The sequence below is a fragment of the Cyclopterus lumpus genome, chromosome 14 (genome assembly GCF_009769545.1).
Source record: "Cyclopterus lumpus isolate fCycLum1 chromosome 14, fCycLum1.pri, whole genome shotgun sequence".
Classification (NCBI taxonomy): domain Eukaryota; kingdom Metazoa; phylum Chordata; class Actinopteri; order Perciformes; family Cyclopteridae; genus Cyclopterus; species Cyclopterus lumpus.
The window spans coordinates 23,773,477-23,779,768 of NC_046979.1; positions in this window are offsets into that span (position 1 = coordinate 23,773,477).

Below are 6,292 nucleotides of genomic sequence, written 5' to 3' on the forward strand. Positions count from 1 at the left end.
AGAATAGTTGAACCAGACTTCAGTAATCAGGATAGTTGAACCAGACTTCAGTACTCAGGATAGTTGAACCAGACTTCAGTTCACAGGACAGTTGAACCAGAATTCAGTACTCAGAATAGTTGAACCAGACTTCAGTAATAAGGATAGTTGAACCAGACTTCAGTAATCAGGATAGTTGAACCAGACGTCAGTACTCAGGATAGTTGAACCAGACATCAGTTCACAGGATAGTTGAACCAGACTTCAGTAATCAGGATAGTTGAACCAGACTTCAGTACTCAGAATAGTTGAACCAGACTTCAGTAATCAGAATAGTTGAACCAGACTTTAGTAATCAGGATAGTTGAACCAGACTTTAGTACTCAGAATAGTTTAACCAGACTTCAGTAATCAGGATAGTTGAACCAGACTTCAGTACTCAGAATAGTTGAACCAGACTTCAGTAATAAGGTTAGTTGAACCAGACTTCAGTACTCAGGATAGTTGAACCAGACTACAGTACTCTGGATAGTTGAACTAGACGTCAGTTCACAGGATAGTTGAACCAGACTTCAGTAATCAGGATAGTTGAACCAGACTTCAGTTCACAGGACAGTTGAACCAGAATTCAGTAGTCAGGATAATTGAACCAGACTTCAGTAATCAGGATAGTTGAACCAGGCTTCAGTACTCAGGATAGTTGAACCAGATATCAGTTCACATGATAGTTGAACCAGACTTCAGTACTCAGGATAGTTGAAACAGACTTCAGTAATCAGGATAGTTGAACCAAACTTCAGTACTCAGGATAGTTGAACCAGACTTCAGTACTCAGAATAGTTGAACCAGACTACAGTACTCTGGATAGTTGAACTAGACGTCAGTTCACAGGATAGTTGAACCAGACTTCAGTAATCAGGATAGTTGAACCAGACATCAGTTCACAGAATATTTGAACCAGACTTCAGTAATCAGGATAGTTGAACCAGACTTCAGTAATCAGGATAGTTGAACCAGACTTCAGTACTCAGAATAGTTGAACCAGACTTCAGTAATCAGGATAGTTGAACCAGACTTCAGTACTCAGAATAGTTGAACCAGACTTCAGTAATAAGGATAGTTGAACCTGACTTCAGTACTCAGGATAGTTGAACCAGACTACAGTACTCTGGATAGTTGAACTAGACGTCAGTTCACAGGATAGTTGAACCAGACTTCAGTAATCAGGATAGTTGAACCAGACATCAGTTCACAGAATAGTTGAACCAGACTTCAGTAATCAGGATAGTTGAACCAGACTTCAGTACTCAGGATAGTTGAACCAGACTTCAGTTCACAGGACAGTTGAACCAGAATTCAGTACTCAGAATAGTTGAACCAGACTTCAGTAATAAGGATAGTTGAACCAGGCTTCAGTACTCAGGATAGTAGAACCAGATGTCAGTTCACAGGATAGTTGAACCAGACTTCAGTACTCAGGATAGTTGAACCAGACTTCAGTAGTCAGGATAGTTGAACCAGACTTCAGTACTCAGGATAGTTGAACCAGACTTCAGTAATCAGGATAGTTGAACCAGACTTCAGTACTCAGGATAGTTGAACCAAACTTCAGTAATCAGGATAGTTCAACCAGACTTCAGTAATCAGGATAGTTCAACCAGACTTTAGTTCACAGGATAGTTGAACCAGATTTCAGTAATCAGGATAGTTCAACCAGATTTCAGTAATCAGGATAGTTGAACCAGACTTCAGTACTTAGGATAGTTGAACCAGACTTCTGTACTCAGGATAGTTGAACCAGACTTCAGTACTCAGGATAGTTGAACCAGACTACAGTACTCTGGATAGTTGAACCAGACGTCAGTTCACATGATAGTTGAACCAGATGTCAGTTCACAGGATAGTTGAACCAGACTTCAGTAGACAGGATAGTTGAACCAGACTTCAGTAGTCAGGATAGTTGAACCAGACTTCAGTACTCAGGATAGTTGAACCAGACTTCAGTAGTCAGGATAGTTGAACCAGACTTCAGTACTGTTAGGTTGTAGTGGATTTTATATATATTTGCACATGTAGATAAAAGAAGTTTATGTTTTAAATTAATACATAAAGAAAGATATGATAATTAATTTGGGATATTATGAGGAATATTCTGGAGGAATGTATTATGAAACATAAGAGAGGATCACTGTTTTATTATTCTGTTTTAATGACAAATGTAATGATTAACTGTATGATGCATGAGAATGAATGAATGTTTTATTGTTTAGACAATAGTTAAAATGGATGCCGATTGAAACCTAATGTGTTGCTTTTATTCGGAAGGGAGGATAATAGGGTTTTATTGTGAAGGGGAACTTCCTGTCCTTGACCGGAAGAGTGAGCTTTGACCTCGCCTGTTTACTAATTGGCGTAGCGAACAGAATGGCGGCATCCTTTGAACTGACCAATGGAACTAACCTTTAGGTGTGAATTCATTTGCATGACCATACTAATAGCCGAGCATTTGTTCTGGGGACATGGTTCTACTGGTCTGGAGACTCGAGACAGCCCCGGTCTGTGGCTCCTTGGGAGCTACACTCCGTCTGTGGAGAGTTCCTCCTTTCTGGCCCCACGATCGTGAACGCTACATGAGTATTATCTTTGCCATTAAATATTGTTAAACTTTAACTCGAATCCTGAATTTCCTGCGGCCACGGGACCCGGAGCTTTGAACATGAATCTTACAGTACTCAGGATAGTTGAACCAGACTTCAGTACTCAGGATAGTTGAACCAGATTTCAGTAATCAGGATAGTTGAACCAGATTTCAGTAATCAGGATAGTTGAACCAGACTTCAGTACTTAGGATAGTTGAACCAGACTACAGTACTCTGGATAGTTGAACCAGACGTCAGTTCACATGATAGTTGAACCAGATGTCAGTTCACAGGATAGTTGAACCAGACTTCAGTAGACAGGATAGTTGAACCAGACTTCAGTAGTCAGGATAGTTGAACCAGACTTCAGTACTCAGGATAGTTGAACCAGACTTCAGTAGTCAGGATAGTTGAACCAGACTTCAGTACTCAGGATAGTTGAACCAGACTTCAGTAATCAGGATAGTTGAACCAGACTTCAGTACTCAGGATAGTTGAACCAGACCTCAGTACTCAGGATAGTTGTTCCAGACTTCAGTAATCAGGATAGTTGAACCAGACTTCAGTAATCAGGATAGTTGAAACATGATTTTCTAACAACACAAAGGCAAATAAACTCAAAGAGCCTCGTTTTACTCTGCTTACGAGCAGGAGATGATCAATAATGTATATGAGGAATTCCAGACCATAATCATGGCAAAATCTAGTCAATTAATTCACTTCACTCGCGCTGGAGAGGGGTCGTGTCTTATCCCCATGGAAACATTTATAACTTCCGCCATCCACCATGGAAGAAATAACCACTATTTCTGCTTTATACTTGTTGTGGAATTACCACAATTGTCGGAACATCTAATGCCCTCGTGTTTGGGTTCATAATATTAATATCATATATATATATTTATACACAACATCACCTGTAGGCTCACACAGCTCGGTGACTTTCACCGATTATACGTCTAGATAAGTGGATGAAAATCGTCTTTATTCACAAATCACATCCATTCGTCTGTGCTTTGACTTCCATGAATCTGCACTCAACGCAGCATCAGTGTTGGGAAAATGTATCGGCTCATTTCAAGTGCCTCATTCTTTAAATGTGCCTGCTGGCAGTCGGCGTAATGGCATGCATCATCCAATGAGATCTAACATAACTATCTCAACTCTTTCAGAACAATAGATAATATATAAGTGTATATGTTGTATGTTGCTGTATGTGGTGATGACCATATAGAACTTTTATTGCATTTACACAGTCTGTGAGACAGTCAATGTGTGGTGTTCAATGTACGGCTCCAGAAGGTCTGTAATAATTGATTCCTTGTGGGCAGAATGGATAGCGCTCGTACAGGAAGTCGTCATCACGTCGTAAGAACTCTCTCCCTATAAAACGTTAATATAACTAATATCGCTCCTTCATCAATGAGGAAGTGAGCTGCCACTTTCTTCAGGGGGCGTGGCCAGATTATCCAGATAGACTGAATGAGCCTGCTTTGATGTGTTGCTATGGTTATTTTTCCAAAACTTGCTTTGAGGAACCGAAAAGCCTCGCTTGTGTAATCTCATCCGCGAAATTATCCCGCTAAACACGTTAGCCACATACGAGAAATAGGGCCCAGGTCTTCATTAATTAAACCGGTCTGACATTGATAATGTTTAGATTGCCAGCGTAGATTCAACAGTGTGGTTGTTTTGGAGGCTGTAGTGTGTGTGGTACCGTTGAATTACATGCTATTTAATTACATTTTTCAATTCAGTTTATTTTGTATAACCCAATATCACAAATTACAAACTCTCCTTAGAGGGATTTACAATCTGTACACATACGAAATCCCTGTCCCAGGGTCTCACATCGGATCAGGAAAAACTCCCCAAAAATAACCTTTCACAGGGAAATTTTTTTAGAGGAGCTTATTGCAGGAATGTACAGTACTGGCATCCAAAACAACAACAACAATAACAAAAACAACCGTTCTATCTCCACTTGTTGAGAGCCCTCACATTGAAAAGTCTGCAGTGAGATTTTCCTCCAGCAGCCGGAGCAATGTTCATCCATCAGCGCTGACAACCAGGCAGAAAGTGATAGCTGCACCATTACAGCCAATGCAAATAAATGGGCTGATTACACTCTTATGAAAGCTGCCTTCAGGAGCGCGAGGAACATTCTTTCCTCCGGTTAATATCCAGCTCACACAGCCGAAACTGCACGATTAACACAACTTTAAAGTGCTGGTCAAATGTCCTGTGAAGACAGACAGCGACTGATTTCAGAACAGTGATGAAGTAACACGTTTTATTGTCACTCAAGTATTCAATGTGCTATATTCCAGTGTACGGTTACATTGTTGAATAGTTTCATTTTTCAAGACAAAATGATAATTGGTCAAAAATCTGTGCTCTCATAAGATAAATAAATACAACTTTTCATATGGTTCACATTTTTTGCTGTGATATCTTGTTGAAAAGTGAGTTCTTCATACTCAATCTGTTTGAGCGATCTCTAGAGTTTGGTTGGAGTTTTTTTACGCCAAAACAAATTCCCAGAGTGTACTGCAGTTTTCAGAAAACTGACCTTTGATACTTGAACTCCTTCACTTGGGGCCGTGATTCATTCCCAACCTGGAGGGAGCAATCCAACGTTCTGACAGAGAACCGAGGCCTCAGACTTGGAGGTGCTGTGAAAAACCCCGGTGCATGATGGGTCTCAAGTGGCTACAGTCTGATGAAGCCCACGACACCACATCATCTGCAAAGAACAGATTAGCCATTCTGAGATCCCCAAAACCGGACAATCTCCTCCCTCTGGCTGCATCTTGAGATCCAGTCCCTGAAGATCAGGAACAGAATTGGTGTTTCGGGACAACCATGGTGGAGAACAACACCCGATGAAAATGTGCTTGTGTTCCTGAATATTAACAAAGATCTCAATCGTGGTTATATCCGGACCGAGCTCCCATGACCCTTCAAAGAACCTTGCAAGGATGAAGAGTTGGTCCTTGGCCAGAAAGGAAACGGCAGCACTCCTCCTGAGTCTCCTTCCAAGTACCCTGCATGAGCTATCCAAGGTAGGATGAGCAGTGTGGTGTGGACCAGGCCTGGCGGGTCGTAAGAACCTCCCCAGCCTCCTGAATTTCTCCTCTCCTCACCTGAATGTCCACGACACAGCTGCAGATCTGACAGTACGATCATTGACCTTTGAACTGAAGCATTGTGGCAGGTAAACTTCCGAATCACCTTGTGCTCTAAGATGGTGTTTGTATTGGCCGAGAAGTGAAAGGCCACTTCACTAGAACCAGTTGGGTCAGCGTGCCATACAGTTCCCCGCCCCAAGCGAGTTCCACTGCCCATCCCTGTGGATGGTGGCTCCGGGTTTAAGACCATGACTACGTAATCGCAGCATTCCTAATAAGAGTCCAGCCAAGGACCTTTGTTCTGCTGTCGCGACAAAAGCAATGACATATCTTTAATATATGGACACAGCTAAGCTAACCCGGCCAAGACCAAAGGCTACTCCACTACCCAGCATGCTCCTGGCTCTCTGATGCTCAGAGACCTGGCTCCATCGCTCGTCCCGGGTCAAGCTGCTCTTGAGGGGCGACCAGCAGGACTCTGGTGGGATAAGAGGAGCTGGACTTTGAGTTTACCTCATGATGTTTGATGCTCAAACACAGAGT